Source organism: Toxorhynchites rutilus, chromosome 3 (genome assembly GCF_029784135.1).
Source record: "Toxorhynchites rutilus septentrionalis strain SRP chromosome 3, ASM2978413v1, whole genome shotgun sequence".
NCBI classification, from domain to species: domain Eukaryota; kingdom Metazoa; phylum Arthropoda; class Insecta; order Diptera; family Culicidae; genus Toxorhynchites; species Toxorhynchites rutilus.
Genome location: NC_073746.1, coordinates 230,969,152 through 230,994,026, shown reverse-complemented (window position 1 = coordinate 230,994,026; position 24,875 = coordinate 230,969,152).

Genomic DNA, 24,875 nt, shown 5'->3' with positions numbered 1-24,875 from the left:
GCGAGACCACAGTGCAAGTCGAAAGAAATTTCTTTGATAAAAAATCTCCCGGCCAGAACGGGAATTGAACCCGAACTCCCGACCGCTAACCACTCGGTCACGGGAGCAAACTATTTTTAGGCTCATTTAACGTAATAAATCGAGATGCCAAAACATCTGCTAAAAATTTATTTTGGGTATAATTAGGATACGTATAAAAAAAATCTGAAATCTATAACTTGAATATAAGATACAGAATATGAATTCGAAGTCGTTATCCGGAATCTGCATCTACAACTCTTATTTGTAATCCAATATCTGTTAACTAGACACATGATTGGGATAAAAAATCTGGAATCATGATCTGGTGTCTGGAATCATGACGAAGGTGTCGAATGTGGCGTGAACAGTCATTTTTATATAAATTCAAACCTTTTGCAGCAAAATTGGCTGTCATTTGTGCCATCAGTTTTAGAGGGGTTTCTAATCAGGTGTATTTAGCAAAAAGATTCCCATAAATCTGTACCTGAATAGTTAACATTCTGATAACACTGTGTCAAAGTTAGCTATGAGATTCCTTGTGAATAATTGAATGGTACTCACTCACAGATCCTGCAGTTTGTCTAAAGTTGGAAAATAAATAACAAACTGTTTTTATATACGATTCAATAGTCAACTATTTTTGTACACAGTCATTTTCATCCTAACACATTTACCACTTCCATTTTGCTCTCTCATTTCATTTTCTATACTTTATTCCGAGACCATGACCATGACATTCAAAAGAACCTACCTGCGCACAGGAATTCACCCTTTGTAGGGTGTTGATTCCAGATTCTATGCAACGGCAAGCGTCGGCAAGAGCTCGACAACGTGCTGACGTAGATTTTCCTGTTATTTTTCTTGCCAATGGAAAAGTTACAAATGTTATGGAATTCAAAACCTCTAAAATGGCTCTTTCCGAGAAAATATGTAATATGATATCACTTTATGAGGATTCTTCATTTCACGTATAATTTTCAACAATGAAACCATGACATCATGCTAGAATAAATTGCCACCCCATAGTTTCGTTTCTAACTGGCGAAAAGTGAGAACTATAAAGGATATAGATATAATTGAATATTTATAAAAAAAGCTGGAAGTAGCCACTTTTCGGCGAGCTTCAATGGACGATGCGAACATTGCTGCAACAGAGCCCGTGGCGAAATATTGTACATTATTAATTTTAGTTTTTTGGTACGCGCAAGCACTGATATTTTTGGAGTATCTTGTTCTGTTTTCGGTGTGATAAATTAGTTGTATTGCTGTTTTTTTTTTATTCGGACATTTTTTCGATACCCTCCAACTATTGTTAAACTGGTATATAGAAAACATAAAAGAACTGTATTCATTCATCAAAACCATGGGGTTTTTTGTAATTGAAACTGTGCTTACTGGCCATAAGCTCGACTATACATATGTCTCCTTCATTTCGCGACGAAATATGCATGAATACAAAAGTCACCAAGAATGAGATTCTTACCACCTTCTACCGGGGGGCAGAAAACTTATGAAAGACGGTAAAAAAGTACTCCAACGCTCCTCATGTTGCCTAACAATTTCCGTTTCATTACCTCTGTAAAACATCAGCTGCAATGCTTCCATACGCAAACTACTTCTACACATTTTGAGCAGCCACGTTGTACGTGTCCTTCCGGGAATACCAGCGGATGATGTTCACTGAGTCTGTGTCCTCATTCATTAACTCATTGCAGCACACAACTATGGTGGGAGGCATCTCTGTCGCCACCAGTGTCAATATCACATCATTGAGAGCTAAACATGCCGCGGGATGCAGTCGAGCACGTGGAGCGTGCCGTCGTTTCGATGGATACCGCTTGAGACGAAGCGTGTGACCGAATTGTGAGTAACTCAAGAGAATATTCTGTAGGAGCAATAAGATGAACACTGAGAGCAAATTATAATTCTCCGCAGAAGAGAGCACTCCGCACAATATACCTTTTCGTCATGAATTAGTTCAGGATTATACTCTATCTTCATTCTAACTTCACTTTCGGAAGCTCAAATATTGTTTTTTCATCAGCACATAGTTGAATAGAAAGTACTGAATCGTGATTATAATACAGTGCGGACTCGATTCTATAGAGTCTCGGATTTCTTTACACTGAACATAATCGAATCCTGTACAATAATCGAGCAAAAAAAATTGATTCGTTTTTTATGCATAAATTTTTCGTTTCGTTTTTTCGAATATAAAAGAAGAATTTAATTTTTGATTCATCCCCTTAAAGTCAGAAAACACCTTTTTCGCATGAATTCCATTATCCAGAATCTCTCAGGAGGTGATATGCAATCATATTTGATGCAAAAAATCCTTCTACGCATATGTTTGAATTTCAACAATAATAGAGTTATAGATTTTTTTGTTTCGGATTTTGTTGCCTCAAACTAGCTCTACACCAAAAAGTGCGATACGTAATTCTGTTGTTTTCATTTGAAAGATGATAAAATTTAGTGCAGGATATAGTAGTGAATCATCTAAACTTGTGAATTTAAATAACATTTTGGAAGTGAAGAGTTTAAAAGTAAGTAATTTTTTAATGATTTCAAGTGTGTTCGTTAGTATAATCGGAAGTAGCCTGAAATGGTATAGTTATTTACAGCGAACAAGAGATTGATAGCAGATTCCAACCTAAGCAAAATCTCACAAGTTTGTATGTCACATTCGTGTACTGCAAGCAAACAACATGCAATTGTGTTTCATTTAAATTCCAGAGCCACTCCACGTCTACATCATACCCAGAAGTACACGTTTGTACAGAATTCTATGATGACATATTTCGCCTGCCAGGGAACTGTAATGGCGAACAAGCTCCTTCTCAGCCGTTAATTGGAAAGACTGTAATAGAGTATGAGTGGTCTGTTGGTTTTTATGGTATCCTACCAATGGCAACTCTCAGCCTCGATTTTTCTCGGCAATTGAAATGATGTAGAGTTATCTCCATGACGGTTGTACCTCGACAGTGACGAACCATGACTGATCAAATTCAGTTGTTAAGAAGGTAGTAGACGATGGCCACTATTTATATTTGGAACCTTGAAAACACTGAGTGTCGCTTTAAATTTATTCAGTCATCCAAAGCGTCAGGAATTAATTGCGTGGACAACGATTTTCGTCGGACGAATTCGATAAAAGCGAAACATATATAATGGAATATCATAATTGTTCATGTTCATAAGACTAATTTCATTATATTCATTGTGTTGATCAGGCGTGAAACATTAAGAAAAAAAAACAAAATAATGCTGCTTAACAACAAGGATCTTCGCTTACCAAGCGATCGATCGTGAGTTCAAACTCAGGGCCCTCAATTGACCATCTTTGTGTTGTTATAGAATAACTACGTCCACGCAACCATCATCAGCGATGGAAATCGATCCACGGTCGAAATGAGATCGATTCATCGATACAATGCTCTGCTCTGCAAGACACATCGGGCTGCTGTTCTATAAATAACTCAACAATGATCAATATCAACTGTCTTCGCTGTCCGGTCTGCTGAACAATGGAAGAACAGAAAGAATACCCTTACGCCTAAATGGCTACTACTGTGTGATTTACCATAATGTAATGGAACAGAATACTTAACGCCTAAATGGCTACTACTAACTACTGTGTAATTTACAATTTATAGAAACATAAACATATGTACATGTACACGATTAAAACCCGGCTCTGTTACAGCTAAAATGCTAATGAGCCTAATAATTAAATAAATGAGATAAAAAAAACAACAAGGAAACTAGATGAAAACTTATTACTTTTGTAAAACTACCAATAATTTCCCATGAGCTTGCTGTAAGTTGATAATGTGTAGTTTCTACTTTGTTCTTCTTAATTAGATAAAACAAGCTACTCCGCATGATTCTAATCATGCGGCGGCTAAAAAAATAAAATAAAAAATATAATCTATGAAACTTGGTATATACACCCGAATGATGTAAAAACATGTTGTTGGTGCTTACCAATGTAATCCTAAACTCTGTCCCACTTCTATAAGACCACCCTGATTCTATTTCGTTGCAACACAAACAGTACACATTTCAACTAGATACATTCATACATTGTTGAATGCTTAGAATAAAGTATATTTAACGTCAATTTCGTTCAAGAGAGTTGCTTGTTTATTTATTGTGGTTAAATATGATAATTTAAGCTATCCAGTTTCTATAAAACCATTTCAAAATTCATAAGTATTATCAATGAAAAATTCAAAAACGATCGACTGATTTACATGTCAGTTATGGCAACCTTGCCATTTCGGCTAAAACCCTGGAAAATTCGTGTTGGAATACTATTTATCAAACGCTGCTGAACGATTTTCTCGATATTGTTCCCATGTTTCCGAAATTGCGAAAAAGTTTGCAAAATTGCGCTCTTCTATTGTGGTGTACCGTTTTTCCTCAGTGTAGAATTTTGCGTACAAGGATCCTCCGAAGATTTTCAACAGGATTCATATCTGGAGAGCGAGCCGCCCAGTCCAAAAAATCAAGTTTTTGGTCCCTAATCCATTGATTAGTTTTCTTGCTGATATGAATATGAAATAATATATGAATTTTTTATGACGATATCCACGCAAAAACGGTAGGAGAGAGGATTCCAGATCATATATGTAATCCTTGAATGATGTGAAAGCTATCTTGAGCTTTCCGGTTGCACAGAATCCCGGATAACCATGCACGAGCTTCCACCAAAATTCCTGATTAAAAATACTGTTCCTTCTTCCGTAAATCACCCCAGTATTCGTTGAAACCATCAGAACCATCCTAATTGAACTTGTCTTCGTTAGTGAACCTATACATTGAAGAACTTTCCGTTATGGTACATAGCAAAATGTATTCTGTTGGAAACACTCTTTGGTTCATGCGAGCTTTGGTAAAACTCAGACGTCTTCCGATGTGTGATGGTATAAGATGAGGAGCTTTAACCTTATAAATCATTCTTTGTGTGGACACCGACTGGACAACATCGTTGCTGGACGGGCTGGACGGCGAGGGATCGAGTGCCTTTCTCAAGGCAAGAGGGCGGAGGTGGTAGCGCTGGAGTAGAATAGAATAGAGTTTTCAAAGGGCCTTTCTCAAGGCTAGAGACGAATGAACTGCAAAAGTTTAAAGTCTCTATAATACAAGACCTTCCTTCCTTTCTTATAAACCCCTTTTCATGTGAGGATTTTTTACCAAAACTTGTCACCCGAGTAACATTTAACATTCTTCAGCAGCGATGGCGAACAGCGAGGAAGACAAGCAGCAGCGAACCATCGGCAGATTGTAGCGAACTCCTGGTAAGTAAGGTAAGTCACTTTGTTGTATTTCTTTTTATGAATCTTTTTTACAGGTAACACGAAATGAAGTTTTTGATTTTACATATAAACACATAGAAAAAGTCGACTGTAGTATACTTGCCTGTTTTGCACACGAAATGGAACTGATTTGATACGGTTCGGTTGACTTGGTATTAACCACAATCGTGATCAGTTGTACAAATCGGGCTGCCAGAGAAGCGAGATAAAAATCTCGTTTAAACCGCGCCCGCTAGCACAAGCTATGGCGTGGGCATAAAATAAGTGCTATATTCAACATTTGCCGGGTGTTCGGGTTCGATTCCTGTTCTGGTCGGGGGATTTTTCGTCAAAGAAATTTTCTTCGACTTGCACTGTGGTCACGCGTATTCAAGAGCTTGCCCCTCGGAATACATTCAAGGCGTGTTATTTGGCTTAAGGAATCTCAACTAAGTATTAATAAATGACACTAGTAACGCATACGTTGAGACGGCAAAGGTTCCACAGGGAACGTTAACGCCATTCAATAAGAAGAAGATTCAACATTTATATTGTTAAGACACAATTCATTTTCTGCACAGTGAGTCCATAGTAGTGCTTTGCCGTTCATTTGACTTTTGAAACACTTTTTTTTTCGTGGTATCTTTCTCTGGTTTCTTCAAGTTGTCGACTGACTATTCTCTTTGGATGCTAATGAATGTTCCAACATGTTCCGACAGGTTTTATCAAAACAGAATTGATCCACTGCGGATGCACATTCTAGCTCAGCTATAGGGTAATTTGGAGTGATTTGGACCATCCCTTTATCTCAAAAAGTACTGCTCATCATAGATTTTTTTTATAATGTCATCTCCTTCTATTGTTGAACCGTACGTACCTAACGTAAAAAAACGTTGGTAAAATTTAACAGGTGGAGAGAAACGCTAGCATGCACACACCAAGCTCTTTGATTGTGAGAAAATGAGAGTTTTTCGATCGTAGTTTTTAATGTTTTTTCACCGATTGAACAAACTTTTCGTGTATCGTGCAGTAAAGTTCTGTTCGCCTACAAAAGAGGAACAATTTGATGCAGCGAAACTGTAAGTTGGATAACAATAAATGAAATTAAGTGCATTTTAATTTTTGCATGTTGTGTGGGGTGACATGGACACGTTTTTGTGGGGTGAATTGGTCCTACAGGTTTGAAGTTTTTCTTTGATCTGATTGATTCCAGATGTCGCTGAATTACAAAAAAGGATGGACAGACAACGTTGGGACAGAAAGGATCTTAAAAGAGCAACGCAGGCCATCAAAGACGGATTTTCTTTGACCAAGCATACGAAGTGTTCATAAATGCTCGAACAACAGTGAAAAGATCCATGCAGAATTCGAAATAGTCTCAATACAATTTCTCTGGTCTGGAATCTGGCCAAGACATCTGATATCGATCCCAGAACACTGTTATTGATTGTAATATTATCCCAAATTACTTTACATAAACATAAGTACAGGTCGGACTCGATTATATATAGTCGACCATTTTTTTCAACAATTATTTTCAAATCCTATACATAATCGAATCTCAAAAAAACAGTCTTTTCATTAATGTATGAATGTCAAACATTAATAGAAAAATACCTTTTTTGTGAATCGATTATGTATTGGATTCGAAAATTAACGTTGAAAGTGAAATTGCGATAATATATAGTCGAGTCCGACCTGTATGTTTTTTTTCGATGGAACACACACTGGGCCAAATCACCCCGCATCGAATTTTGATGTCCAAAATTAATCTCCTTCATTTTATTACATACTAGCTGACCCGGCAAACTTCGTCCTGCCCAAAATTTATTTTTCGTTATCACATCCACGTTTTCTTACTAATCGCACGTTCACTGGTCCAATCGCATACTTAAAAATCTTCTGTGGGGTAAAGGTTCGCAGTGACTATGGAGCAAAAGTTCGCATCAGCATTTTACCGTTGAAATAAAATTTCCTTCTTCTAACGTTGTCTGTTCATCCTTTTTTTTGCAATACTGCGGCATCTGGAACCAATTAGATCAAAGAAAAGTCTCATACCGTGTGACCAATTCACCCCACAGAAACATGAACATATCACCCACACAGCATGCAAAAATTTAAATACAATTCATTTCATTTATTGTTATTCAGTTTCGCTGCATGAAATGGTTCCTCTTCTGTAGGCGAACAGAACTTTACTGCGAAATACATGAAAAGTTAATTTAATCAACGGAAAAAAAAACCTTAAAACCACGATCAAAAGACTTACATTTTTTACAATAAGAGTGCTTTCTTTGTTCATGGTACCATTTTCCTCCATACATACGGTTCAACAATAAAGGGAGATGACATTATAAAACATCTAAGTTGAGCTGTACTTTTTGAGATAAAGGAGCGGTTCAATTCACCCCGTATGTCCAACTCACCCCGTCTTACGCTACATGGTCGGTTCTTTAAATTCGATGATTATTTTGTTTCCATACTTTCATTGCCACTCAAGGTAAGTCCCAAGAAGGTCGATTTTGGGCCAACATTTTTTTTTCCAAATTTGAGCGCTTTGAGCCACCCCTAAATCATGTCCGATTGAGCTGAAATTTTGCATAGGTCATTTTTTTGGGCCAATAAACACAATGTATATGGTCGGTTCTTTAACCCTTTCGTTACGAGCGTCGTCTATAGACGACATCCGCGCGATGTCCTGTGTGTACGAGCGTCGTCTTTAGACGACATGAAATTCATACTGCTCTTCGATCACACCAGCGCGATATGCACACTTTTCGGCGCTGGGCTCCGTACAGGGGTAGCACTTTGGCAGAGCACACTGCCGTAATGAAAGGGTTGAGTTCAATAATTATTTTTTTTCATACATCCTTTGCTACCATAACCTACCATAACCTACATAAGCCTACATAAGCATATGATAAAGCATTGTTTTTTGTAACTACTGTAAATTATTTTAAAAGTTCAATTAAATGAGTGCGATTTTTGCCCCACTATGGGGCAAAACTTCACATTTACCATTTTGTTTTAAAAAAGGTACTTGTCCAGCTTCCAACAAAACTTGAAAAATTCTTGTATAACGTTTCGAAGGTAATATATTTAGTCACTATTTGGTAAGCAGACTGCTTTTCTTTCAAAAGTGATTGGACGACAACAGTTAGGTGCGCACCTTTGCTCCGCAATTCACTAATATTGTGGTGGATTTTTGAAATTTCAGTTTCTCCAGTGATAAATACACTCAAATTAAATCATGTCTTGGTACAAGCATAAAGAACAGGAAAAAAACCTTTCGCAAGCTCTACTCTTTTACAATTTTCAAGTTTCTTCTATGGCTACTATGTTTGTCCTCCAGCAATATCCTTACATTTTGAGAAAACGATTAAGCATACAATTTCTTTCAGGAATTGCTAAGACTAACAGAAGGAAAGTCATTACCGTACCCGCAAGCGTGGTTCAAACTTTCACAGCAGCTTTGAGACTGTAAATTACGTTGCCAAGCACTTCATCCCATTGGTCCAGAGTTGGTGCTGTGATTTCATCTTGCCATGTACCACCACAAGAGCAAGACATCTCATCGGGCTGGTCAGATTCAAACCTTTTCTTTCCGTCTGAATGATGATTCCTCTGAAATGGTGTCTCATTCTACTCTGCTCAGCGGTCTTACACCTCCGGCAACCATTAGTGCTTTTTTGATAGAAAGAAAAACGAAGAAACTCGTTTTCTCGTGTTAATGGAAAGAAAATGGGAAATTAACCTGATTTTGAAACCACCCATCATTTGTGCCCACTTGTGGTGAGTGCTGGGTAAGCCAAGCGATAATGGAATTTTTCCTGCAATGATTTAAATTTTTTCTCATTTTCACTCTGCGGGCGAATGGGAATGCGATTAGTCATCAATCCTTCACGGGTTGTGTTTACATACATTATTTCCACTCTGTCGCCGTTTACAGCCTCAGGAAAATAGAAGTAAAATGTCGATCGCAGTACAGTTGGATGGAAAAATAACTTCCGAGAATGACACAAGCAATTTTTCGCCTGAGGAAGAAAAAACAAAGCAATTCTGACGGCCGCACTTTTTTTTTGGGAAATATCGGGTCTAATTGACAAACAATTGCCCGATAAAACGCTGACCTCAACAAACATTGCTCCAAGTTGCCCTTGAGACGTGCTGATGATGACAAAGAATGATATCTGGGCCAGTTTGTTTTGGAAAGATTGATTCAATATGCCACGAGTCCTATGCAAACAAACAAGAATGGCACCGTTTTAGCAGATTACTAAACAAAGGCCTTTTTTGCAGCGAGGGTGTCATACAGCTCTGCTCGTGTGATATTCGTAAACAATATGGACATATTCAACACATTTAAGCGATGCTTTCTTGAAGGCCGAAGCTTTTCTCTCAAAATGAGGTCCGCTGCATCATTTAACGCATCATCTCTTTGTATTTTGTTGATTTTTTCCAGTCTATTCGCTCTCGATGGGCTATGATAAATGTAGGGGTCTATTCCGAGAGTCGCTTCACGATGTGACAGTCAATTTGCGCACGTGTTTGTATTCTTAGAATCGGCGTAATTAAAAAAATGCTAGGTGCAATGAATTCTTTTCATTTCCCATTATACTTCCGAGTCGCTCGACTCTTAGAATTGGGTGAGAATTGTCATAAAACTCCGAAGGGAAAAATGTCATTTATACCGACTTGACTCTCAGAAAAACCCCCTAGTAGCTCATGATGTTGTAGTTGGAAAACGTTTTACTTTTGAAGGCGTGCTGAAGAAGTTGCATATTTCTGGCTTTCGTATGTTAGTTAGGGAATAATGTATAATAATCCTATATTAGTAAGCAATTTTCCATCGATACCATTCATGAACTGGGTCACACAGCGATTAAATAATTCTACAATATCATTGTGCCCGGAAGGCCCGCGTCCGACTTCAATTCGTACCGCCCAATAGCAATGCTGTCTTGTATACGGAAATTGTTGGAGAAAATGATCTTGTTTCGCCTTGATCGATGGGTTGAAACGAATGGCCTACTCTCAGATACACAATATGGGTTCCGCAGGGGCAAGGGGACGAATGATTGTCTTGCGTTGCTTTCTTCAGAAATTCAAATGGCTTAATCCGACCTGCAAGGATCCTTACAAGATACTTTGAACAATTTTTCAACCTGGGCCATTGGGCTAGGGAACGAATTCTCCACGGAGAAAACAGAGATGGTGGTTTTTTCTAGGAAGCATAGACCAGCAAAACCAAAGCTTCAACTTTTGGGTAAACCGATCACTCATGCTATGTCATTCAAGTATCTTGGGGTCTGGTTCGACTCCAAATGTACTTGGGGGCCCATATTAGGTATCTGAGTAAAAAATGTCAACAAAGAATAAACTTTCTCCGTACAATTACCGGCACCTGGTGGGGAGCCCATCCCGAAGATCTTATAATGTTGTATCGAACAACTATTCTCTCAGTGATGGAGTATGGCAGTTTCTGTTTTCAATCAGCTGCCAAAACACACCTCATTAAACTCGAGCGAATTCAGTATCTTTGTCTCCGTATTGCGTTGGGATGTATGCCATGAGCCTCGAGGTTTTGGCAGGCGTACTCCCACTAAAAGATCGCTTCAATTTATTATCTCTTCGGTTCCTCATCCGGTGTAAGGTTATGAACCCATTGGTGATCGGAAATTTTGAGCAACTGAGCGAGCTAAATTTTCATTCTGGATTTATGAGCTCATATCATGAATTCATCTCCATGCAGGTTGATCCTTCTTCGTATATTCCCAATGAACATTTTGATCTGTTCATGAAGGAGAAAATCCATGATATTCCAGATTACCTTCTATCGGGGATCGTTCCTACGATCTTCAATGCAAAGTATGGGCTATCAATTGTGATAATATGTACTTTACTGATGGGTCCTCTATGAATGAGTCCATAGGATTTGGAGTGTTCAACGTATTTTTTAGCACCTCACACAGTCTTCAGTATCCTTGCTCAGTATATATTGCTGAATTGGCAGCAATACACTGGGCGCTGGACAGCGTCGCCTCACGACCTGTTGAACACTATTACATTGTAACGGATAGTCTTAGCTCTATCGAAGCTATCCGTTCAGTGAGGCCGGAAAAGCACTCGCCGTACTTCCTTGAGAGAATACGAGAAATTTTGAGTGCTTTAACCAGACGCTGTTATGTCATTACCTTTGTCTGGGTCCCTTCACATTGCTCAATTCCGGGTAATGAGAGGGCTGACTCATTAGCAAAGGTAGGTGCAATTGAAGGCGAAATTTATCAGCGTCAAATCGCCTTCAATGAATTTTATTCTTTAGTTCGTAAAAATACCATCGTTAACTGGCAACGCAAATGGAACGAAGATGAATTGGGCCGGTGGCTCCACTCAATTATCCCTAAGGTTAGCCTTAAACCATGGTTCAAAAGTCTGGACTTGAGTCGGGACTTTATTCGCACCTTCTCCCGACTCATGTCCAATCACTGTTCGTTAAACGCGCTACTCTTTAGTTTTGATCTTGCCGACAGAAATATCTGTGTCTATGGCCAAGGTTACCACGACATCGAACACGTTGTTTGGTCGTGCGAGGAGTATCTTGTTGCCAGATCGAATTTAGAAAACTCTCTTCGGGCTAGAAGAAGGCAGCCCAATGTGCCGGTGAGAGATGTGTTGGCTGGTTTAGACCTTGATTACATGTCCCAAATATATGTCTTCCTAAAAGTTATCGATCTTCATGTGTGATTGTCCTTATATCCTTATATTCTCCTTTTCCTTTTCCTTCGCGAGAAATCAAATCCCTTCTTATTAACAATAGAATAAGGTGAAATGTAAATACATATTAGATATAAGATAGGCTTAAGAATTGAGTGTAATGAATGTGAGTGTGAATGTGAGAGTGAACATTGTCAACATATCCTTTTATCCCTTCCTTTTCCTGAAGAAAATATGTCACCCTTCTAAACTCGAGTAAAGGGTGTGTCACATCAAATTGCATCACGGAAAAAACGCTGTAGAAATTCGCCCAGTAGACCGATCCTTTTGAAAATTTTAGACAGTAAAATAAAAACTATTAAACAACTTTTGGCATTTTCTTTTTATTCATACTTCGAGCCCAAGCCCGTATGCTCGCACCTTCCTCTTTACCCCGTCCATAAGGTTCTGTACAACGTCAGGTTGTCGTTTTTTTGAACAGAAATCCATTTTCTCTAGAAGTCCGCCTCCGATTTGACAACTTTTGGGTTCTTCCGGAGGGCCTGCTTCATAATCGCCCAATATTTCTCTATTGAGCGAAGCTCCGGCGTGTTGGGCGGGTTCATTTCCTTTGGCACGAAGGTGACCCCGTTGGCTTCGTACCACTCCAACACGTCCTTTGAATAGTGGCACGAAGCGAGATCCGGCCAGAAGATGGTCGGGCTCTCGTGCTGCTTCAATAGTGGTAGTAAGCGCTTCTGTAGGCACTCCTTAAGGTAAACCTGCCCGTTTACCGTGCCGGTCATCACGAAGGGGGCGCTCCGCTTTCCGCAAGAGCAGATCGCTTGCCACACCATGTACTTTTTGGCAAACTTTGATAGTTTCTGCTTGCGAATCTCCTCCGGAACGCTGAATTTGTCCTCTGCGGAGAAGAACAACAGGTCCGGCAGCTGACGAAAGTCCGCTTTGACGTAGGTTTCGTCGTCCATTACCAGGCAATGCGGCTTCGTCAGCATTTCGGTGTACAGCTTCCGGGCTCGCGTCTTCCCCACCATGTTTTGCCTTTCGTCGCGGTTAGGAGCCTTCTGAACCTTGTATGTACGCAGGCCCTCTCGCTGCTTGGTCCGCTGGACGAATGAACTTGACAAATTCAGTTTATTGGCGACATCCCGGACCGAACTTCTCGGATCACGTCTAAACTGCTTAACTACGCGCTTGTGATCTTCTTCACTGACGGAGCATCCATTTTTGTCGTTCTTCACCTTCCGGTCGATGGTTAGGTTCTCGAAGTATCGTTTTAGTACTCTGCTGACCGTGGATTGGACGATTCCCAGCATCTTACCGATGTCCCGATGTGACAACTCCGGATTCTCAAAATGAGTGCACAGGATTAATTCACGACGCTCTTTTTCGTTCGACGACATTTTTTCCAAATTTACGAATAATTGACAGTGAAGCATGGCCAACGTGATCTATACACTCTTATCTGATTATCTGATTATAAGCTGAAGATATAATTCCTAAAAATTAAATTTCTACAGTGTTTTTTCCGTGATGCAATTTGATGTGACACACCCTTTAGACCGCGAGTAATCGGTTTTCTACACCATTAACATTAGAAATAAGGAAAAATGTTTATATATACTTGTAACAATACAGTCAGGAGTTTGGCTCCTGTAAACTTATGTAACTGAGCCTGTAAAAATAAACGATTTAATAAAAAAAAATATCATTGTGGCCCCTAAAACAGTAAAAAAATTATTTTTGAGTATTTACCTCAAAAATATACATGATATAATTTGTTTTTTTTCGTAACCAAACATAAAATAGTCTTTAAACTTTAAACAGTAATGTATGAAAACAAATGAGTAGGATTATTTAGAGATATTTTTTTTAATATTGACGAATTTCATATTAACTCGACTGGCCATTGGCAGCAACATCTCAGATTGCAATGACACATTGTGACTGTGGAGGTATTGGTCATTTGAGGAAATTCTCATACTTGATATCTTCAAAAAAAAAAAATTTCTATGAAAAGTTTTTTTTTATTTCTCAAAAAAATATTTAAATAGTTCTTTCAATTTCCAACAAATCACTGAAACAATTGAAGATGAGCGCTTTTTCAGGAAAAACGTTTTTTCATAATATTTTTTCATTTGTTTTCTTGATGAAATTACAACTAATTCTAATTTTGTTTAAAGTCAAGGTAGCGATATAGTGTACTCGACAAAGTTTTAGATCTTATTAAAATGTGAACTTTTGCTGAAGACGTCAACTTTCAATCTTTTAGAGTTTTCGAAATATATGGCATGTTGGTAGGGAGACTCCTAAAAAATAATGTTTTACTCGTAACATTTTTGTGTGTGGATTCTCGCGTTTGACACGTTCTTGACATGTTTTTAAATAGAAAAAAAGTTTGAATAACGTGTTAATCATGATAATTTACACATAAAAATGATTAGAGGTAAACATTAGTAATGTTTCAAAGAAAACATGAAAAAGTTGTTGTTTTGAAAACTCATTCTGTTCAGTCCACCGTTCAGCGCAGCGCACTGAAAGTACGACCAACAGGATGGTGGAGGAAGGAACGCAACGAAAGGACGATCGCGAGGACATAAACACCAACATTCGCCCCACCCGTGGGGAGAGTGCAGAGAAAGAGACTTGGGTCCAATTTCAACAGCCGCTTTGGAAAGAAGGAATTTTAATCTGCTAAACGTTTAGAATCTGAAAAGAAAGTGTTCATAATAAATCTTGTAAATTTGTGTACAAATAAAATGTGTAAAAAGGAATAAGTACATTAATTTGCTATTAACTAGTTAATCCCTTATTCGGCCCGTGGTACAGTTTTGTGTTTTGGATTGGTCCCTAACAGGACCAAAGTGGTATGGAATTTTCCATACCTCGCATTGCACGCGGCACTGGGCCGCTCGGAATCATTCCATGGAAACGCACTCTCTCCTAAGTAGCATAACTGCTACTTTGGTGGAGAATTGCACGTTCGTTGACCTTGCGTGTCAGCCGCATGAGTGGCTGTGGAAAAGTTTGGATCGAACACGCACAAACAGGATCGCAGAATACAGTCCACTGCTTGGTGAAACAACATTTTGGTCCTTCGAACTGGATGGAGGCCAGATGACATATGGATGGCGTTTGGATTTTGGTCAACGATTTGGCAACAAACTGTGCCCTGGATTTGAGTGAGTGGATTGGCTGGTTGGTAGCAAACAAAATTGGAAAAGTGAACTGCAAAAAGATTGGTAAAAGTGCTTGTAAATTGGAAAAAAAGTGCAATTGGATTATTAAAAAAAGACATTGGACATTGGAAAATGTACGAAGACATTTAATGTGCAACAAAAACTATTTGGAGTAAAAGTGATTTTAAGTGCTATAAAATGCAGCGAACGTCTACTAAAATGACAGTGGAGCTGCCGGTGGCAGCGATCACAATCCAGGAGCCGCAAGGAGTACAACGCGCTGTCTAATCTTCGAGGATTAGCAAAAGGAAAATCACCCGCTTATACAACAGGCTGGAGAGAGCGGAAGAGGAACAAACTCAGCTAACGCCGGCGCAGGTAAAGGTCTATATGAGAAAACTTGATACTGCATACAGCGAATTTCACAACTACCACGAACGGATCGTGGCGGTGGTAGCGCCTGATCAGAAAGAGGAACAAGACTGTAAGTACGTTGAGTTCGAAACGCTATATGACAATGTGTCCATTCATCTCGAGACATGGCTCGAGAATATTGCCACGCCTGAAAATCGTCCTACCGCTAATCAACTTGCAACTCAACAGCCGTTGATTGTGCAACAATCGTGTCCTCGTACCATCCCTACTGTCGATAGCAAAGAAGAGCAGGATCACTGGGCAGCAATCTTCAGGAAAATACGCAGTACCTGTGGTGAGTTTTCTCCCAGGTAACACTCTCCGGAACGGCGACGCGATAGATAAGAGTTCTTCGATTCAGGTAAGTATACACATGTTTATTCTATTTGTATTTCATTGCAGGTAAGTATAACTATTTTTATTTCTCCATAATTTCACCATTTAACAATTCACAGAGTATTTCAATAAAACTATTTCACGAATTATTTTTCACTGAACTTCGAGCAGCTGGTCTTCATCGGTCAAAACCGAGCGGTTTTTTTTTGGCAGACTTATCTCACTTCTTAACTAGGCGAACCTAGCCAGAATTTTCACCTGCCCCCGGGCTTCTGAATGCCAAAGGGGGACTAGGCTCTGCGGAATGCACGTATCTGCATGCTCGTGCTGTTTCAGTCCTGACCGAGAAATTGTCGGACAATCGCGCAGGTGCTAAGGATGACCGACTTTTGGATGCCGGCCAATTCCTTCTCCATATTCAACACCTTTAGCGCTTCCAGAAGTGTCTTCGGGACAATTCCAGTTCCAGAGAGAACGACTGGAACAATTTTTGGGACCTCCCTTAGCCCCCACAGTTCCTTGAGCTCCACGGCCAATGGTCGGTACTTGCAGATTTTGCGACCGTGGGTCTCCTCCAGATTCTGGTTCAGTGGAATAGCGACATCGATGATGGTGACTTTGCGGTCGCTCTTGTCGTAAACCATTATATCTGGGCGGTTGTGGTGGATCGAGAGGTCGGTCAGAACAGTGCGATCCCAGTACAGCTTGAAACGGCCATTTTCCAGGACAGGTGCAGGCAGGTACCGGTAGTTTGGTACGTTGTCTTCCAGTAGAGCACATTGGAGCGCCAGTTGTCGATGAACAATACGGGCCACGTTGTTGTGGCGCTCGGTGTAGGCTGCGTTGGCCAAAACGGGACAGCCTCCCATAATGTGCTCTATGTTTTCACCTGGTTGATGGCACATCCGGCAAATGTCATCAACGTCTTGATGCCAGACGTACCGCCTGCAGTTTCTCGTCGGCATTATCCTGTCCTGGATGGCTATCATGTCGGCTTCTACTACTGAAGAGAGTTCACCACGCGTTAGCCACAGATTAGATGCGGCCTTGTCGACGTGTGGCCGGTCCAGTTGATGGGGGTGGGCACCATGCACTGACTTCTGCTTCCAAGCTGCAATCTTCTCTTCCACTGTCTGCAGATTGCAGTTGAGTTGGTACTCCGCTTGCGCCAAGTGCAGAGCGCTGTATCCTCTGTCGGCGGCGCAGACAGCCCGGTATAGCGCGTTTTGGTTGGCGCATTCTGCGAAGTACTCGCGCAGTTGTCGTACCTGGGCAACACACAGTGCAGATATGTCGACTATTCCAAGTCCCCCTTCTTTGCGTGGCAGTGAAACTCTCTCCAGTGCCGATTGAGGATGGTGCATTCCGGCCTCTTTAAATGCTTTCCTCATCCTCCTCTCAAGGTCCTCTAGGTCAGTTTTGCTCCATTTGACTACACCAAAACTGAAGGTCAGCAGGGGAACCGCGAATGTGTTGATCGCGTGTACCTTGTTCCCCGCGTTGAGGAAAGTCCTCAGGACACAGTTCACTCGACTCAAGAACTTGTCTCGCAGCTCCGTCTTGATGTCGGAGTGGCGAATCCCGGTGAGCTGTCGGAATCCAAGATATTTATAGGATTCGCCACGAACCATGTCTCTTATGAACTCGCCGTCATAGACCTCGTAACCTCCGGATTCGGTAAGCTGCCCCTTTAGCAGATGGACACAGCGGCACTTGTCGAGGCCGAACTCCATGCAGATGTCCCTGCTTATGTCTTCGACAACCCGGATAGCTACACCTAGACGCTGACGTGAATCAGCGTAGACCTTGAGATCATCCATGTAGAAGGTATGGGTCACTTCTTCGTGGGCGCCGTCGCCATACCTTATTTTATAGCCATGACCGTTTCTATTGAGCGTCCTACTGAGGGGGTTCAGTGCCAGACAAAACCAAAGCGGGCTGAAAGAGTCGCCTTGGAATATCCCCCTCTTTATCTGCAGCGTTCTAGACTGCAACACATTTTCCCCATCACTGAGGTGCAGAGACGTACTCCACTGCCTCATCGCATGCTGCAGGAACCTAACGACGACGGGATCAATTTTGTAGAGCTCCAATACCCGGACAAGAAACGAGTGAGGTATGGAGTCATAAGCCTTTCTGTAATCGATGTAGGCCATACTTTGGTTCCGCTGGTTATATACCGCCTGGCCGACTATGGCTGCGTCGATGATGGCCTGGTCTTTGCAGCCATGCGTATTTTTCCTGCATCCTTTCTGCTCTTCTGCGATGATGTGATGCTGTTCGCAGTGAGTCTCTCCAATTTCACCACAACTCTCCTCCTCCCGTCTTAACCACATTTGACCGTCGCGATGTTCTACTGGGGTCTCCCAAATACCAGCCCAGAAGTTCGTCACATCGCTAATATCTGGCAAACCTTCGCGGTAGTCGGACTTCTCGTCGCTAATGTGGTCGTAGAACGCTTTCTCGTTATCTCTGAACATCCGATTTTGTTCCTGGCGCTTTGCAGGGTCAGAGTAACGTTTCAGTCGTTTTGTAAGGACGCTCAATTGCTGTACCAGTATGTCGAGTTTTTCCGTCAGCTGGTGAGCTCCCAGCTGGCGAAGTTCAGTAGGCCGCACGATCACAGCAACTTGGCGACATAATTTCGCCGATCTGCTGCCTCTTTTGTACGCCATCAGTCTTCCAATTGCGGCGCGCTTGTTTAGGATCCGTTGCTCCCATCTCCTTCGCCATGGAGGCTCACGCCTTTCACGGAGATGTTGGAGCAGTCCGCCTCTTGGCCTAATACGGTATCCTAAACTTTTGGCGGTCGCCACAGCAGCGCAGTAAACTTTCAGTTGCTGCTCCTCCATGTTCTCAGCATCAACCAAGTGCAGCGGAAGAACGTGCTCGTTCATCAGCTTTACTGCACTTGTCAGCCTGCGGGAATGCTGGAACTTCGGGATCCTGGGGCGCGACAATGGGTCTGTGTCGCGGAACTGTGAGATCGCCTCGTCGTAGTGGAAGACCAGATCGCGCAGTAGTTGTTGATCTGGCTGTGGGTCTTCCGGCTCAGGGGGTTGTTGTACTGTGGCCTCCACTGGTGCTGATTCGCGTGCCCCACTCGCGAATGAATTGCTCAGCCGTACTGAACTTCGTCTCGACACATCGCTTGCTCTGTTGTTCCTGGAGCTTATTTCTCTCTGCTCCTGCTGCTTGATCTCGTCGATTTGCGTTTGGGAGAGCATGTTGTTGCGTACTATCGCTCTACGCCTCGCGTTCATCGCGTTCTGATCAAGCCTCCCGACGAACTCTGGATACGCTTCCTCGAACATTGTTAGTATTCGAGGGCGCCTAGTGGTACCCACGAGTGTGGACGACTGCCGTCTGGCAGTCACAACACGCCTCGTAGGCGCAGCGTTTCTTGGGTGATGTCGATGGCTGCTGTTTCCATGTGGCGGTAGCTTTTCGGGTTGAACCCGGCTGGTGACCCGCTCTTGCACCTCGCCCTCCAGCCGCTGGCCGCTCGCTCTTACTCTCGTTCCAGGACCAGCTCCAGTTCGGGGACCCTCCTCGGGCGATCGCATTCTAAGTATTCTTCGTGAACGTAGCTCCATTTTCTGGGTGTATCTCCTTTGCCTGGAGACAGCGGGTTGGCAAGGCCTCCATGACCCGGGAGGCCTTCCCCGGGAGAGATATAGCGCTCTGACTCGCTCGCACCCCCTCACTTAGCCACTTTCGACACCCGTTCTCGGATCCAAGACCAGGTGTGTGTTTCCAGTTTACGCCCGATCTAAAAATGTCGTCATATGATCTTCGTGGAGGCGTGAGATAGGAACATTTGAGACCAACGGGCAGGCTCCTACCCTAGTGTTGATCCCCATTTGAGAACCTTTTTTTTTCTTTATTTTTGAGACTTTCAGCCTCCTGGGCTGGTTTGTCTCAGAAAACCGAGCGGTAAAAAGAGACCCCGCATACGATTCAACAGCCTTTTATAGATGTTGGTTGGGGAAGTGAAAATTTTAATTTTCTGGTTACTTCGATTGATTTTGTCATGTTTTTTGTAGCTTGAAGGTAATAAATTTTCTTGCAAACAATGTCGATCATTTCATACAGATGGCTCTGCATTCGTTCATCGAACACCTACTTTTGATGGGAAATACGAGCAGTGGGAAAAGTTCAAGATTATGTTCCAAGATGTGGTGGACAAGTCAAATGAACCATCACGAATCAAGCTCTATCATTTGGAGAAAGCATTGATTGGGGATGCTGCCGGTTTGATTGATGCGAAAACAATTGCTGATGGCAATTATGATCGCGCATGGGAAATTTTAAGAGAGAGGTTCTAGGATAAGAGACGCATGATTGATATGCATATTGTTGGTCTGTTAAGTATAACAAAATTATTTAAAGAGGATCATTGCGAATTACGGAAGCTTGTTGATACATGTGTGGGTCATGTCGGAAATTTGAAATTTCTGGGTCAGGAATTCTCAGGAGTGTCCGAACTGGTTGTCGTACACATCCTTACTAGCGCTCTAGACAAAGAGAGCAAACGAGCATGGGAATCAACAATGGAACATGGGTCGCTTCCGAATTATCATGGTACAATCTCATTTCTTAAAAATCGCATTTCGATTCTTGAAAGATGCCAGGTGTCCGATACGAGCAGCGATCAAGAACAGTTTATTCAAATGTCGCATAAAAGAAATAAAGTATCGAACAAACAATCAAATTCGCGAGTAAACACAGCTATGGTTTCAACTAATTGCGAGTGTTGGCGCTTACCAATGTAGTCCTACGTTGTGTTATTTTTTACAGCTCACTCCGTAGCAGCAGAAGCAGCAGACGACGCAGGTAAGTAAAACGTTTTTCTTTCCAGGTTCTTCAGCAGCAGCAGGATGGTGAACAGCGAGGGAGACAAACAGCAGCGCACGAATGCCGAATTCCAGCAACTTCCAGGTGAGTATGTACAAACAGGTAAGTATTTTATTTCTCTACATATAACTTTTTCACAGGATACAAAATTCCCTATCGAGCTTTATCACTGCTCTGATCTGCTTACAAAGTGGAACTAACTTGATACGGTTCGGTTGACTCGTTTTTAATCACAATCTTTATCAGTCGTCGGGTTGCCAGAAAGGCGAGATAAAAAATCTCGTCGAAACCGCGCCAGCTAGCACAAGCTATGGCGTGGGCATAAAATAAGTACTAAATTAAACAGCGAGTTTTGTGAGGGTATCCATTTCGCATTCAAATGCCCAAGTTTTCATGGATTGAAGATTGATGAGCGGCTCAGAATGGTCCGTGACAAACGACTTTGCTTTAATTGCTTGAGAAGAGGTCATCTTGGAGTGGATTGTCCATCATCTAAATCTTGCGCAAAATGTCAGCGTAGACATCACAGTTTGCTTCACAGGGAAGGAGTTCGTTCATCAAATATTGGTAAAAAAGATACAGCATTAGAGAATCAAAAACAGCATTGCACTCCCAACACTTCGAGAGGTTCATCAATACAGGATATTTCTGTTGCTTATTCCAACACGCATGGAAAACCAGCTCAGCAAGTGCTTCTGCTAACATCACAAGTTATAGTTTTGGATGAATATGGAAATCCGCATACATGACGAGCACTCTGGGATAGTGGCTCGCAAATCAACTTCATCTCAGAGTCAATGCTTGAAAAGCTAGGAGTGCAGAAAGAAGAGACGAATATATTAGTAAACGGAGTTAGCAATATAAAATCCAAAGTTCAACACAAGGCTTGGATTCAAGTATGCTCTAGGTATAGCAACTTCGAATTCAATTTGGATTGCTTGGTTACTCGTAAAGTCACTGGTATTCTACCAACTTACGAGATCGATGTAGCTTCGTGGAACATTCCGTCCGGAACACAATTGGCCGACCCTTCATTCTACAAACCTGGTCAGATAGATTTGCTAATCGGAATGGAGTGGTTCGATGATCTCATGAAACCCGGACGTATGAAGATTTCAGAAAAAATGCCAACTTTGATGGACTCTCAATTTGGATGGCTTATTGGTGGAAAAATCAACAGCAAATTTGCATCTGATTCTATCATTTATTCGCATACCGCTACATTATCAGAAAAGCAATAAAGTCAGCAGATTCATCACTTTTGGAAATTGGAAAACGTAGCCACTGGGCAATGTGTGTCAATCAAGACTGACAAGTGCAAGGCTCACTCTCAGTCAACATTCCGTCGCTATTTAGAAGGTCGTTATGTGGTTAAACGGCCATTGCAAGAAACATGTAAGAAGTTAAAAGATTCTGAGCATAGAATTCTAAAGAAATACAAGCTATACAAGCAACAGGAAGGCCAACAACAATATAATAAGTTCATAGAAGAGTGTGTACGCTCAGAACACTTTTATGAAATAAATGAGAAACCAGATGCAAGTGCTATTCTAAAGTGGCAACTTTGTAAGCAAAAGTTAAAGACGCAAGATGTAATGAATACAAGCGAAAAGTTGGAGCAACAGAATAAATTACTGGATGAATTTAAAGCAAAGCGAATGGAATGGACAACCCAATCTCTCAAGCGCACCTCATTGGTAGGCCAAAATTAAAAGTATCAAAGTATCAGAATCACATTTATCAATCAACTCAATCAAGAATGATTTTTTTTTTCTGTATTATAGTGATTTTCAACTCATTCGGCTGGTTTGTCACTTTTTACTTCCATTTTTGGAAGAATGTCGGGAGTGAGAATTGAACTCGTGACCTTCAGCGTGAGAGGCATGGATGTTACCACTACGCCAGATCGCCTCCGCATCAAGAATGATGTAATTTGCTAATTTTTAGGTCAAATTGAGGTAATTTGGAATTCAAGACCCCTATTATTCTATTGATCTGACCCAAAGACCCAGAAGTTTTGATACCTAGACACATGATAATTGGCAGGCCTCTAACAGCAATACCCGAATTCTTTTTCAAAGACTTTCCCATAAATCCATTGTACCGATGGCAACGCATCCAGCAGCTGAGACAGCATTCCTGGAATCGCTGATCTCATGAATACTTGGTAGAGCTTCAATCTCGAGCAAAATCGTCTGAGAAGAAGACCAACGTGGTAAAAGATACAATCGTCCTCTTGAAAGAAGGCAAGGTTCCAACTCAACAATGGAAGATAGGACGCGTTGTTCGAACCTACCCTGGTTCTGATGGCCTAGTTCGAGTTGTGGATGTACACGTTGGCGATACTACATACAGAAGACCGATCCACAAGCTAGCGCCACTACCCATTTTGGACAACGCATCGATTGAGGAAATGGAGAAAATCAACAGAGTGATTTTCCTTCTGCCGTGGGAGTATGTTCAGTCCACCGCTCAGCGCAGCGCACTGAAAGTACGACTGACAGGATGGCGGAAGAAGGAACGCAACGAAAGGACGATCGCGAGGACATAAACACCAACATTCGCCCCACCCGTGGGGAGAGTGCAGAGAAAGAGACTTGGGTCCAATTTCAACCGCCGCTTTGGAAAGAAGGAATTTTAATCTGCTAAACGTTTAGAATCTGAAAAGAAAGTGTTCATAATAAATCTTATAAATTTGTGTACAAATAAAATGTGTAAAAAGGAATAAGTACATTAATTTGCTATCAACTAGTTAATCCCTTATTCGGCCCGTGGTACAGTTTTGTGTTTTGGATTGGTCCCTAACAGGACCAAAGTGGTATGGAATTTTCCATACCTCGCATTGCACGCGGCACTGTCCCTAACGCGGATTGGTCCCTAACAGGACCAAAGTGGTATGGAATTTTCCATACCTCGCATTGCACGCGGCACTGGGCCGCTCTGAATCATTCCATGGAAACGCACTCTCTCCTAAGTAGCATAACTGCTACTTTGGTGGAGAATTGCACGTTCGTTGACCTTGCGTGTCAGCCGCATGGGTGGCTGTGGAAAAGTTTGGATCGAACACGCACAAACAGGATCGCAGAATACAGTCCACTGCTTGGTGAAACAACACATTCCCTGTAGCAGTGCCCTTCTTCCGATGAACGGATGACTTGTTGATAATTGTACGGACTATTCATATATATTTTTTAGAATTAAAAAAAACATATTACAGGTCGGACTCGATTATCCGGAGACTTGATTACCCGGAGACCCGATTATCCGGAATTTTAGACTCGATTATCCGGAGAATTTTATTTTTGATTTTCGGAAGTTTTGATTAATTTGTATAATAATTCCATATTGTATAGCTAATATGGGAATGAAATGAAAGAGTTTGATTAGTAGAAGCAGGTATTTATGAGAGGAGGCGATCTGGCGTAGTGGTAACATACATGCCTCTCACGCTAAAGGTCACGAGTTCAATTCTCACTCCCGACATACTTCCAAAAATGGAAGTAAAAGTGACGAACCAGCCAAATGAGTTGAAAATCACTATAATACAGATAAAAAAAAAAGTTATTTATGAAAAATGTAAATCCAAGATGGCGGCCACTACAAAATGGCGGATTACATATTTTCTCAGAACCCCATCAATATGAATATCAAATAAAAAGGGCTTGACTAGTAAAACATAGTTATTTAAGAAAAATGTAAACCCGAAATGGCCGCCAGTACAAAACGCCATATATATTTTTTCACAACCCAATCATTATGGGTATTGAATAAAAGGGCTTGACTGGTAGAAGTAGATCATGAAAAACAGTAGATCATGAAAAATCAAAATCCAAGAAGACCGCAGTTCCCAAATAAACAATAACTTGAAGCGCCCGAGTGGTGACGGCACTTTCTTTAAGAAATAAAAAAAAATTTTTATTCCAAGCTGAGAATTCAGACTGTCGTATATTTGATCCATTTCTCTTAACGATAACATTATTTGTTTTAAATTCTTCAAACCAAATGGTCAACAGGAAGGGGGTTAAATTTCTAGTAATGTGGTACAGCGCTACAG